This window comes from Phyllobates terribilis, unplaced genomic scaffold (genome assembly GCF_046119375.1).
Source record: "Phyllobates terribilis strain yellow unplaced genomic scaffold, ASM4611937v1 Scaffold_7__3_contigs__length_470593459, whole genome shotgun sequence".
NCBI lineage: Eukaryota > Metazoa > Chordata > Amphibia > Anura > Dendrobatidae > Phyllobates > Phyllobates terribilis.
Window position 1 is genome coordinate 431,684,148 of NW_027362767.1, and position 14,215 is coordinate 431,698,362.

A 14,215-nucleotide genomic window follows, 5' to 3' on the forward strand; every position below is an offset into this window, starting at 1 on the left:
ATATATATATTACATATTCTACAAGCAGGGCTTGAGGATTGTCCATTATTATAATATACAACATATCAAGTGCAATGCAGGAGGGCAGTGGCATACCGCCAATGGCGGCAGAATACGCGACTGCTAAGGGGCCCATGAGCCGGGAGGGCCCCATAGCAGTCCAGGGGTGGACATACCGCCGCCGGTGCAGCTGCGCCGGGTCCCCACCAAGCAGCTACACCAAGGGGCCCGCAAGGTGCAGCTGCTCTCTGCACGCGTCGGTCAGGGAGCGATCCCTGCAGCTCCGCTGCTGTCAGGAGGAGACTAGCAGCGGAGCTGGAGGGTTCGTCCTCTGCTTCCTCCCTGACCCAGGCTCGCGCAGCTTGATGACGTCATCATGCAGCGCGCGCCTGGGTCAGGAAGAAAGCTGCCGGCAACCAGGAGGATGCTGCTGCAGGGGAGCGAGCTGAGGTAAGTTGTTGTTTTTTTTTACTGAAATGCTGGGGAGGGGAGGTGGGGGAAGAGCAATGGTGGGATGGTGGGGCTGGGGAGAGGAATGATGGGGCTGAGAAGAGCAATAATGGGGCTGATGGGACTGGGGAGAGAAATATTGGGGCAGGGGAGAGGGCTGATGGGGCTGGGGAGAGGAATAATGGGGTTGATGGGTCTGGGGAGAGCAATAATAATTGGGTTGATGGGGCTGGGGAGAGGAGTGATGGGGCTTGGGATAGGAATAATGGGACTAATGGGACTGGGATAATGGGATGGTGTGGCTAGGGAGAGCAATGATGGGGCTGGGGAGAGCAATGATGGGGATGTTGGGGCTGGGCAGAGCAATGATGGGGCTGATGGGGCTGGGAAGAGGAATAATGGAGTTGATGGGGCTGGGGAGAGAAATGATGGGGCTGGGGAGAGCAATGATGGGGCTGGGGAGAGGAATGATGGGGCTGGGAAGAGCAATAATGGGGCTGATGTGGCTGGGAAGAGCAATAATGGGGCTGGGGAGAGGAATGATGGGGCTGGGAAGAGCAATAATGGGGCTGATAGGGCTGGGGAGAGCAATGATGGGGATGGTGGGGAAGCGGAGAGCAATGACGTGTTGCTGGGAGACAGCAATGATGGGGGTGCTGGGAGCGAGCAATGATGGTGCTGGGACAAAGCAATGGTGGGGGGCTGGGAGAGAGCAATTATGTGGGGCTGGGAGAGAGCAATGATGGAGGTGCTGGGACAGAGTAATGATGGGGGTGCTGAGAGGAAATGATGGGGGTGCTGGGAGAGCGCAATGATGGGGGTTCTGGGAGAGAGTAATGATGGGAGTGCTGGGAGAAGCAATGATGGAGGTGCTGGGACAGAGCAATGATGGGGGTGCTGGGACAGAGCAATGACGGGGGTGCTGGGAGAGAGCAATGATGGGGGTGCTGGGAGAGAGCAATGATGGGGGTGCTGGAAGAGAGCAACGATGAGGGTGCTGGGACAGAGCAATGATGGGGGTGCTGGGAGAGAGAAATGATGGGGGTGCTGGAAGAGAGCAACGATGAGGGTGCTGGGACAGAGCAATGATGGGGGTGCTGGGACAGAGCAATGACGGGGGTGCTGGGAGAGAGCAATGATGAGGGTGCTGGGAGAGAGCAATGATGGGGGTGCTGGGAGAGCGCAATTATGGGGGTTTCACTTTGCTTGTACTGTGAAGCCTTGTATGTTTTCCGTGTACACATAGCTTTACAGTTAATTGGGGAGAGTCACAGAGACTGAATAATTTATATTATTGCCCGGTGCAGATTATAGTTAATGGGGGGCACAGTGCTGCTTATCACTTTATATTTTGATTACTAAGTGGCTGATAGTATATTAATGGGGGGGATACATATCTGTATTCGAGGACGCAGAGCGGGGGAGACACATGTATGCATACAATATGTGACCTTGTTATTTTCTAGGCTGGAGATCATCGTGACAAGACGAGTCGTGGCTGGGAGATGTAGACATGAAGGTCTGACCAGATGGAGAAGAAGCAGCAGAGACCGACTCTGATCAGATGAGATGTCAGCGGTAAGTGCCTGGATGTAAATATTATTCTGTATCTGCACTGTGTGACTTGGAGTGATAATGTTGTCTGTAAAATCTCTTAGGCTTCATTCTCACATTTGTGTGAAATGTCCGTGTGCTGCCAGATCTTTTTATCGGATGGTCCACGGACTCGTACAGTTTTATAGATCCATTCACACATCCATGAAAATCACGGATCTGAGAATGAGATCTGTGAGGGTCAGAGAATGTTCTGTTCTGATCCGATTTTGAGGATTAGAATAGGACATGCTCAATGCATCAGTAAAAGCAGACAGCACACCGACACTGCACACAGATGCAGGAATGTAGCCTTATTATGTATAGCACAGTCCCTTAGTATATAGTGTACTCACTTGTTATGTATAGCGCCATCCTTAGTTATATAGTTTCCTCTTTTATTATGTATAACACCCTCCCTTATTATGTACCATCCTCTCTAGCGGCTCACAGTTGGGGGATCATACTGTGTTGGGGTCAGCATACTTTGCCCTGGGAGTTGAGTTGAGGTATAGTAGGGTCATTAAACTGCGTATGTGGAGGAATTCACCATGGGGGTATCATACTGTGTTTGGGGGGCCCTTTTATTGGCATCACACTTTATGGGGCAATGAAAAAGAGATCTAGGACGTCAGCAGGAGGAAAATTACTATGTGAAGGATGGAAAGTTGTGAGATCTGATCTTTGGTGACCCAGACAATTATTAAAAAAAAAAAAATTCTTGGGGCGGGGGGGGCCCAATTACAGCTTCTGCTATGGGGCCCCATGATTCCTATGTACGCCCCTGCAGGAGGGGAAGGCGAAGGACATGACTAATCCCCCCAAATATTAATGATAGTGTGTAAAATAATCACAGGCTGCAATTACCCGCAATGTTTTTTAGTTTTGTTTTTTTAAACAATTAAAATCAACTTTTTCTTGTGGTTGTAAATGTGAAATAACAGTGAGAGCTCTGATGACATCACAATGCACATGACATCATAGACATGACAGCTGGAGTAGAATGTATGAAGCTCTGCACCAGAGCCATCTTGTGTCACTAGGATCTGACAGCTGGAAGGGGACGAGTCCAGGTAGGGAGCACATTACTTTTAAGCTTTGGTATACTTATAGCGTATCCCCCGGATTTATCATGGATCGCCAGAAACACTCTGTAATAAGACATTTTCAGGACCACTCCTTACCTAAATGAGGAGTCACTGATGATCTGCTGATATTAACAAGTATGGCAGCTAAACCCCCAGCACTGAGCTGCTATATTGCTGGGGAAGCAGCGTTTTACATGCCCCCTATAGTAGGAGGATGACAATGTGATGATCCATATTTGTTGGGGGTCTTCCAGCTCTTTGCACTGGCCCCCCACTATGGAAGACTACAATGGAGCTCAAGGCGGGGCTCAAGTTGGGACATCTTTATGGGGCTCCATTTTTGGATGGTTTTGCCATTGACGTGGTAGAATTACAGCACTTTGTAACAGAAATTTAGTGGCAAATGCCATCATTCTCTGTTGTCAGCTCTTTTGTTCCTGTTGGATTCGGGGTGACATTGGAGTTGTAGGTTACTGGGGTCAGGAATGGCAGTATGGGGTCCTGGGGGTTATTTTACTACATAGAGCAGTAGGTAATATAGATAAAATAAAAGGCTCCTTTTCAATGTGCGCCATAGAATTATACAATGAGGTCGGGGTTTTGTCTTTTTATTGAATTAATTTGTTGTTGATGTTGTAAACTGGATCCATAAAAAGCAGTGAGAGTTTTACTGACATCACCGGGCGCGTGACATCATCGACATTCCATGACATCACAGGTGACATAGAATGGACACATTGCTAAACCGGAATCATTTTATGTCATTAAACCCGGACAGCTTGAAGGAGACTGGTCCAGGTAAGCGTCTCTTCACACAATCTTGGGGTCCTGTTTACACATCATGTAGCTGGGGGTGTTTGTGGTGAAGTTCAGCACTGCACCATTTTGCCCCCCAAAAAATCAGAGCCAACACGTCTGTGTCATGTGTTTATTGCTGTGATTGTCAAGGTGATGCCTTTAGGGATGGCTGACACTGGTGAGTAGCCGGCATATAACTCGGATGAGTATAGCACTCACTCCAATGTTATACTATGGGGCAGTGCCAACTAGTGTTTATTTTCTCATGCCAAGTCGGCATGAGAAAAAAATTGCTGCATGCTGCAATTGGCAGAGTATATCAGACGACGAGCCCATACAAGTCTATGGATACGTGAAAAGCATCGGACTGCACTCAGATGTCATCCGAGTGCAGTCCAATATACGCCGGCTGACTCACACAATTGAGAAGATGGAGAAATTAAATTCTCCATCTTCTCCACACCTGTGATCCGAATCTCGCATGCGAGAGAATTGGATCACAAACACAATATTGTTGATATTTTCCATTGAAGTAAGGCCCCCCTAAGGCGAAGGTCTGGACAGTAAGAAACCCTTCCAGTCTCAATGACCACCTAATGGTTCAAAAATATCTACCCCACTTTTTGCTATCAAGTGTAGATTGAGCATCCCAGAATGCCAAAGGGGATCCAGAAAGCAGAATATTTAGGACCTTATTTCAATCAGACTTCACCAATCTTTTTTTTTTTTGCTTTGTCCCATAGGGCGTAACGTTAAGACATCTGAAGAAACGCAGTGAGAAGGCATTCGTCTTGACTAGCGGAGAGGTGACTCCTTTGCTACAGGAGTCTGACAGGTAAGCGGACATTTTATCTCATCCATCAATTCCTCCCCTTGTAGATTTATTGCAGAATTGCCGTTTTAATCACCCAAAAAGCGCATTGACCGGATATTTAACCAACTCACCACTTAGTTCAATCTACCAATTTTAGGACTTCAGTCCTGAAATACTTATTGGGTAGAATGGCTCCACCGACTTCATTTCTATTATGTCCATTTTCCAACTTCAACCAAGAGGATCTGCCGGTCTCGGAATATTGTCACTAGAAGCGGTATAACTCCGTCCATCATGCTCCTCCAGTTAGGAGGATAGACTGGGCTATTGATGGTTTATCAGCCCCACACTGGCGAATCCAGATACAACTTCCATTAGGAGGGCAGACTGGTATACAGTGGGGAAAAGAAGGATTTAATGCACTGACGATTTTGCAGGTTTTCCCACCTACAATGAATGGAGAGGTCTGTAATTTTTATCGTAGGTACACTTCACCTGTGAGAGACCGAGTTTAAAAATAAAATCCAGAAAAATCACATTGTATGATTTTTACATAATTAATTTGCATTTTATTGCATGAAATAAGTATTTGATCCAATAGAAAAATAGAACTTAATATTTGGTACAGAAACCTTTGTTTGCAATTACAGAGGTCAGATATTTCCTGTAGTTCTTGACCAAGTTTGCACACAATAAAGCAGGGATTTTGGCCCTCTCCTCCATACAGATCTTCTCCAAATCTTTCAAGTTTCGGGGCTGTTGCTGGGCAACATTGAGTTTCAGCTCCCTCCAAAGATTTTCTACTGGGTTCAGGTCTGGAGACTGGCTAGACCACTACAGGACCTTGAAATGCTTCTTATGGAGCCACGCCTTAGGTTGCCCTGGCTGTGTGTTTCGGATCATCGTTGTGCTGGAAGACCCAACCATAACCCATCTTCAATGTACATACTGAGGGAAGGAAGCTGTTGGCTTAAATCTTGCGATACATGACCCCATCCATCCTCCCTTCAATACATTGCAGTCGTCCTGTCCCCTTTGCAAAGAAAAACACCTCCAAAGTATGAGGTTTCCCCCGTCATGCTTCATGGTTTGGAGAGTGTTCTTGGGGTTGTACTCATCCTTCTTCTTCCTCCAAAAAGATGAGTGGAGTGGACACCAAAATGTTCTATTTTGATCTCATCTGACCACATGACCTTCTCCCATGCCTCCTCTGGATCATCCAGATGGTTATTGGCAACTTCAAACAGGCCTGGATATGTGCTGGTGTGAGCACGGGACCTTGTGTGCCCTGCAGGATTTTAGTCCATGATAGCATAGGGTGTAACTAATGGTAATGTTTGAGACTCTGGTGCCAGCTCTCTTTAGGTCATTGACCAGGTCCCCCCATGCAGTTCTGGGCTGATTCCTGACGTTTCTCAGAATCATCCTTACCCCACAAGGCGAGATCTTGCATGGAGCCCCAGACCGAGGAAGACTTAGTCATCTTGTGTTTCTTCCATTTTCTAATAATTGCGCCAACAGTTGTTGCCGTCTCGTGAAGCTGCTTGCTTATTGTCCTGTAGCCCATCCCAGCCTTGTGTCTTTTATACAGGTAATAAGTTCAAACAAGTGCAATTAATACAGGTAATGAGTGCAGAGTAGGAGGCTTCTTAAAGAAAAACTAACAGGTCTGTGAGAGCCAGATTTCTTGCTGGTTGGTAGCTGATCAAATACTTATTTCATGCAATAAAATGCAATTTAATTATTTAAAAATCATACAATGTGATTTTCTGTTTTTTGTTTTTAGATTTTCTCTCTCACAGGTGAAGTGACCTACGATAAAAATGACAGACCTCTACACTCTTTGTAGGTGGGAAAACTTGCAAAATCGGCAGTGTATCAAATACTTATTTTCTCCACTGTAGTGCCATCAAGCTCATCTTACCGCTCCATACCAGGAGGGTGGATTGGGACATTGACAGTTTAATCACTTTGTGTCCACAAGGCCATCTCTTCCAACTAGGAGCCTTAACTGGACTTACAGTGGTTTTATTCAGCTTATTGCAGCCATGTCCAGCTTGCACCTCCAACAAGGAGAGTAAACTGAAATGTAGATGTTTATCAACTTAAATGCTGAGCCGTCCATCCTATGACACCGGACCAGGAGGAGCAGCTGGACTTACACTGGTTTTGCTCAGCTCAGCCATACCCAACTTACAAATCCAACTTAAAGGATAACCTGGAAACTAAATGGTTAACCAACTTAAACGCCAACCAGACCAATTTATGACTCCAGACCCCGAATATAAATTGAACTTACAATGATTTCTTGTGTCTTATGACCAGTGGCGTAACTAGAGTCTGAATATATGTATCCCGAATATGTCCCCCATTCTGCCGCTGTTCTTTATTGTATAAAAAAAATAATCCATTATACTCACCAGGGGTGTACATTCGAGTCATGGGGCTCCAGAGCAGAAGTATAACGCACTCCCCATAGTCCTTCCTATAGTATAATGCATCCCATAGTCCTCCATATAGTATAATGCATCCCATTCTCCTCCATATAATATACTGCACAGCCCATAGTCATCCATAAAGTATAATGCACAGCTCCTAGTCATACATGTAGTATAATGCACCCCATAGTTTTCCATAAAGTATAAAGCACCTCCACAGTCATACATAGTAGTATAATGCACCCCATCATAATATATAGCAGTATAATTCACCCCCATAGTCATATATAGTAGTATAATGTACCTCCATAGTCATATAAAGTAGTATAATGCACCCCATAGTCATATATAGTAGTATAATGCACCCCCATCGTCACATAAAGCAGTAATCATATAAGGCAGTATAATGTACCCCATATAGTTTATATAGTAGTATAAAGCACCCCATAGTCATATATAGCAGTATATTGCACCTCCTGGTCATATATAGCTGTATAATGTACCCCATAGTCATATATAATAGTATACTGCACCCCCATAGTCATATACACTAGTATAAAGCACTCCATAGTCATATACAGTAGTATAATGCACCCCATAGTCATATATAGTAGTATAAAGCACCCCATAGTCATATATAGTAGTATAAAGCACCCCATAGTCATTTATAGTAGTATAATGTATCCCCATAGTCATATATAGTAGTATAATGTATTCCAGAGTCATACATAGTAGTATGGACCCCATTGTCATATCAGTATAATGCACCCCCATAGTCATATATAGTAGTATAATGCACCCACATAGTCATATATAGTAGTATAATGTACCCCAGAGTCATCCATAGTAGTATGCACCCCACTGTCATATCAGTATAATGCACCCCCATAGTCATACATAGTAGTATAAAGCACCCCATAGTCATTTATAGTATTATAATGTACCCCATAGTCATATATACTAGTATAATGCACCCCAGAGTCATCCATAGTAGTATGCACCCCACTATCATATCAGTATAATGCACCCTTATAGTCATATATAGTAGTATAATGCACGCAAATAGTCATATATAGTAGTATAATACACCTTCATAGTCATATACAGAAGTATAATGCACCCCTATAGTCATCCATAGTAGTATAATTAACCCCAATAGTCATCCGTAGTAGTATAATACAACCCTCATAGTCATCCGTAGTAGTATAATACAACCCCCATAGTCATATATAGTAGTGTAATGCACATCCATAGTCATAAATAGTAGTATAATGCACCACCATAGTCATAAATAGTAGTAAAATGCACCCTATAGTCATATGTAGCACTATATTGCACTTCAGTCATATACAGCAGTATAATGTACCCCCATAGTCATATATAGCAGTATAATGTACATCATAGTCATATATAGCAGTATAATGCACCCTTATAGCCATATATAGTAGTATAGTATACCCCATATTCATATATAGTAGTATAATGTACCCCATAGTCATATAGCAGTATAATGCACTCCGTAGTCATATATAGTAGTATAAAGCACCTCATAGTCATATATAGTAGTATAAAGCACCTCATAGTCATATATAGCAGTATAATGCACTCCGTAGTCATATATAGCAGTATAATGCACTCCGTAGTCATATATAGTAGTATAAAGCACCTCATAGTTATATATAGTAGTATGGCAACTTATTTAAAATAAATATTTAAATACTCTACCCACCTTCCCTTCGCTCCCGCTCCGCAAGTCCTGTTGTGAAGCAGGCAGCTGACTTCGGCCTGCGACGGGAGTGCATGACGTTACTGCCATGCGCCCCGTCATCTGCTGGCTTATGATTGGCCGGCAGCATGCATTGTCGCTAAAGGACCCAATGGGTATGTCCGCAGTAATACACTTCAACTGGATGTGCGTAGGAGGACGCACATCTAATTAAAGGTTCTGCTGGCGTCGGCGGCCCCTGATCCGCCGGGACTTTGTGACTTGCTGCGACCGCAGTCGTTACTCCCCTAATAATCACAACCATGACCAACTTCAACTAGAAGGATAACTGGGACATAAATATTTTGCTAAGTAAAATGTCGACCAGTCCATTCTGAGACACCAGACTTAAAATAGCTTCATTCTGTTTAAAGCAACCATTTACACCTCCTACCAACAAGAGGCCAAACTGGGACATGGACAGCATATTGAACAGGTCTGCCTTTAACATCTAAGTATGAGGGATGGACTGGAAATTTGTTGGACTCACCAGCTACCCTCAGGACTGTACTTTATTAAGGCCCCTCCTTGTTGTTTGATAGGATCACCACAGACAGCCGGTATCACCCGCAAGTCATTCTTACCAATATCAGCAGTATTGCTAGTTAATGAAGCATTGAGACAGGAAAGAAAACAAGCCTACAAACCACAATCGGCTGGCTAATCAGGCAAAAGCCATGGCCCTGGAGCTGTACATACCACTGAAAGTGGCCCGGGGCGGGCGAGCCCCGCAGTCCGGACCCGGGGCGGGCGGGCCCCACAGTCCGGACCCGGAGCGGGCGGGCCCCACAGTCTGGACCCGGGTCGGGCGGGCCCCACAGTCCGGACACAAGGCGGGCGGGCCCCACAGTCCGGACACAAGGCGGGCCCCACAGTCCGGACAACGGGGCGGGTGGGCCCCACAGTCCGGACAACGGGGCGGGCGGGCCCCACAGTCCGGACAACGGGGCGGGCGGGCCCCACAGTCCGGACAACGGGGCGGGCGGGCCCCACAGTCCGGGCGTGCGGGCCCCACAGTCCAGACCTGGGGCTACACCCGGGGCAGGCGGCCCCATGGTCTGGACACGGGGCAGATGGGCCCCACAGTCTGGACACGGGGCGGCCACAGTCCGGACATTGGGCGGGCAGGCGCCACAGTCCGGACCCGGGTCGGGCGGGCCCCACAGTCCGGACAACGGGGCGGGCAGGCCCCACAGTCTGGACCCGGGTCGGGCGGGCCCCACAGTCCGGACAACGGGGCGGGCAGGCCCCACAGTCCGGACACAAGGCGGGCGGGCCCCACAGTCCGGACACAAGGCGGGCCCCATAGTCCGGACAACGGGGCGGGTGGGCCCCACAGTCCGGACAACGGGGCGGGCGGGCCCCACAGTCCGGACAACGGGGCAGGCGGGCCCCACAGTCCGGACAACCGGGCGGGCGGGCCCCACAGTCCAGACCTGGGGCTACACCCGGGGCAGGCGGCCCCACATTCCGGACACGGGGTGGACGGGCCCCACAGTCCGGATATGGGGCGGCCACAGTCTGGACATAGGGTGGGCAGGCGCCACAGTCCGGACCCGGGGCGGGCGGGGGGCCCAACAGTCCAGACCTGGGGCTAGACTCAGGGCAGGCGGCCCCATGGTCCGGACACGGGGCGGATGGACCCCACAGTCCGGACACGGGGCGGCGACAGTCCGGACATAGGGCGGGCAGGCGCCACAGTCTGGACCCGGGGCAGGCGGGGGGTGCCACAGTCCGGACCAGGGGCAGGAAGGGGGCCCCACAGTCCAGACTTGGGGCTAGACTCGGGGCAGGCGGCCCCACAGTCCGGACACGGGGTGGACGGGCCCCACAGTCCGGACACGGGGCGGCCACAGTCTGGACAAAGAGTGGTCGGACCCCACAGTTCAGGCTCGGGGCTAGACACGGGGGCAGCCGGCCCAACAGTCCATACTCGGGGCGGGTGGGGGGCCCCAGAGTCTGGACCCGGGGCGGTCGGTGGTCCCCACTGTCCAGACCTGGGGCTAGACCCGGGGCAGGCGGCCCCACAGTCCGGACACGGGGCGAACGGGCCCCACAGTCCGGATACGGGCGGCCACAGTCCGGACATAGGGCGGGCGGGCCCCGGCGGGCCCCACAGTCCAGGCTCGGGGCTAGACCCGGGGCAGGCAGCCCCAAAGTCCGGACACGGGGCGGACGGGCCCCACAGTCCGGACACAGGACGGCCACAGTCTGGACATAGGGCGGGCAGGCGCCACAGTCCGGACCCGGGGCTAGACCCGTGGCAGGCGGCCCCACAGTCCGGACACGGGGCGGACGGGCCCCACAGTCTGGACACAGGGCGGCCACAGTCCGGACATAGGGTGGGCAGGCGCCACAGTCCGCACCCGGGGTGGGCGGGGGGGCCCACAGTCCGGAACCGGGGCAGCCGGGGTGCTCCACAGTCCAGACCTGGGGATAGACCCGGGGCAGGCGGCCCCACAGTCCGGTCACGGGGTGGACGGGGGGCCCCACAGTCAGGAACCGGGGCGGGCGGGTGGCCCCACAGTCCAGACCTGGGGCTAGACCCGGGGCAGGCGACCCCACAGTCCGGACACAGGTTGTATGGGCCCCACAGTCCGGACACGGGGCGGCCACAGTCTGGACATAGGGTGGGCGGACCCCACAGTCCAGGCTCGGGGCTAGACCCGGGGGCAGCCGGCCCAACAGTCCAGGCCCGGGGCAGGCGGGGGGCCCCTACAGTATGGACCCGGGGCGAGCGGGGGTCCCCACTGTCCAGACCTGGGGCTAGACCCGGGGCAGGCGGCCCCACAGTCCGGACACGGGGCGGGACGGGTCCCACAGTCCGGATACGGGCGGCCACAGTCCGGACATAGGGCGGGCGGGCCCATAGTCCGGACATAGGGCGGACGGGCCCCACAGTCCGGACGGGCCCCACAGTCCGGACACGGGGCGGCCACAGTCCGGACATAGGGCGGGCAGGCGCCACAGTCCGGACCCGGGGCGGGCGCGGGGCCCCACAGTCCGGTACCGGAGCGGGCGGGGAACCCCACAGTCCAGACCAGGGGCTAGACCCAGGGCAGGCAGCCCCACATTCCGGACACGGGGTGGACGGGCACCGCAGTCCGGACACGGGGCGGCCACAGTCTGGACATAGGGTGGGCGGACCCCACAGTCCAGGCTCGGGGTTAGACTCGAGGGCAGCCGGCCCAACAGTCCAGGCCGGGGCAGGCTGGGGGCCCTACAGTCTGTACCCGGGGCGGGCGGGGGTCTCCACTGTCCAGACCTGGGGCTAGACCCGGGGCAGGCGGGGTGGGCAGGCGCCACAGTCCGGACACGGGGCGGGCTGGGGGCCCCACAGTCCAGACCTGGGGCTAGACTCGGGGCAGACGGCCCACAGTCCGGACACGGGGTGGATGGGCCCCACAGTCCGGATACGGGCGGCCACAGTCCAGGCTGTTGGGTAGACAAGGGGCAGGCGGACCCAAAGTCCGGACTCGGGGCGGACGGGCCCCACAGTCCGGACAGAGGGCTGACGGGCCCCACAGTCCAGACACACAGCGGCCACAGTCCGAACATAGGGCGGGCAGGCGCCACAGTCCGGACTTGGGGCGGGCGGGGGGCCCAACAGTCCAGAACTGGGGCGGGCGAGGGGCCCCACAGTCCAGACCTGGGGCTAGACCCGGGGCAGGCGGCCCCACAGTCCGGACACGGGGTGGACGGGCACCACAGTCCGGACACGGGGCGGCCACAGTCTGGACATAGGGTGGGAGGACCCCACAGTCCAGACCCGGGACTAGACCCGGGGCAGGTGGCCCCACATTCCGGAGACGGGTCGGACGGGCCCCACAGTCCGGACACGGGCGGCCACAGTCCGGACATAGGGCGGGCAGGTGCCACAGTCCGGACCCGGGGATAGACTCGGGGCAGGCAGCCCCACATTCCGGACACGGGGCGGACGGGTCCCACAGTCCGGACACGGGGCGGCCACAGTCCGGACATAGGGCGGGGGGCCCCACAGTCCAGAACCGGGGCGGTCGGGGGGCCACACAGTCCAGACCTGGGGCTAGACCCTCGGCAGGCGGCCCCACAGTCCGGAACCGGGGTGGACGGGCCCCACAGTCCGGACACGGGGCGGCTACAGTCTGGACATAGGGTGGGAAGACCCCACAGTCCAGGCTCGGGGCTAGACCAGGGGGCAGCCGGCCCAACAGTCCAGGCCCGGGGCGGGGGGCATCACAGTCTGGACCTGGGGCGGGCGGGGATCCCCACTGTCCAGACCTGGGGCTAGACTCGGGGCAGTCGGCCCACAGTCCGGACACGGGGTGGACGGGTCCCACAGTCCGGATACGGGCGGCCACAGTCCGGACATAGGGCGGGCGGGTCCCACAGTCCAGGCTCGGGGCTAGACCCGGGGCAGGCGGCCACACAGTCCAGATACGGGGCGGACGGGCCCCACAGTCCGGAAACAGGGCGGACGGGCCCGACAGTCCAGGCACAGGGCGGCCACAGTCCGGATATAAGGCAGGCAGGCGCCACAGTCCGGACCCGGGGAAGGCGGGGGGCCCCACAGTCCGGAATCGGGGTGGGCGGGGGGCCCCACAGTCCAGACCTGGGGCTAGACCCGGGGCAGGCAGCCCCACAGTCCGGACACTGGGCGGACTTGCCCAAAAGTCCGGACACGGGGCGGCCACAGTCCGAACATAGGGCAGGCAGCTGCCACCGTCCGAACCCGGGGCTAGACCCGGGCAGTCGGCCCCACATTCCGGACACGGGGCGGACGGGCCCCACAGTCCGGACATAGGGTGGGCAGGCGCCACAGTCTGCTCCCGGGGTGGGCGGGGGGGCCCACAGTCCGGAACTGGGGCAGGCGGGGGGCCCCACAGTCCAGACCTGGGGCTAGACCCGGGGCAGGCAGCCCCACAGTCCGGACACTGGGCGGACGGGCCCAAAAGTCCGGACACGGGGCGGCCACAGTCCGGACATAGGGCGGGCAGCTGCCACCGTCCGAACCCGGGGTAGACCCGGGCAGTCGGCCCCACATTCCGGACACGGGGCGGACGGGCCCCACAGTCCGGACACGGGGCGGCCACAGTCCGGACATAGGGCGGGCAGGCGCCACAGTCCGGACCCGGGGCGGGCGGGGGGCCCCACAGTCCGGAACCGGGGCAGGCGGGGGGCCCCACAGTCCAGACCTGGGGCTAGACCCGGGGCAGGCGGCCCCACAGTCCGGACACGGGGTGTACGGGCCCCACAGTCCGGACACGGGGCGGCCACAGTCTGGACAAAG

At 54.0% G+C, this 14,215-nt stretch overlaps 1 long non-coding RNA gene across 1 annotated transcript; it reads left to right on the forward strand.

The window, feature by feature from the left end:
* Positions 1-364: 364 nt before the first annotated feature.
* On the forward strand, positions 365-4,765 carry LOC141153324 (uncharacterized). The gene is made up of 3 exons (XR_012247284.1): positions 365-450; positions 1,917-2,028; positions 4,673-4,765. It is a non-coding gene; the product is annotated as an uncharacterized lncRNA (long non-coding RNA).
* The last annotated feature ends 9,450 nt before the right edge of the window (positions 4,766-14,215 follow it).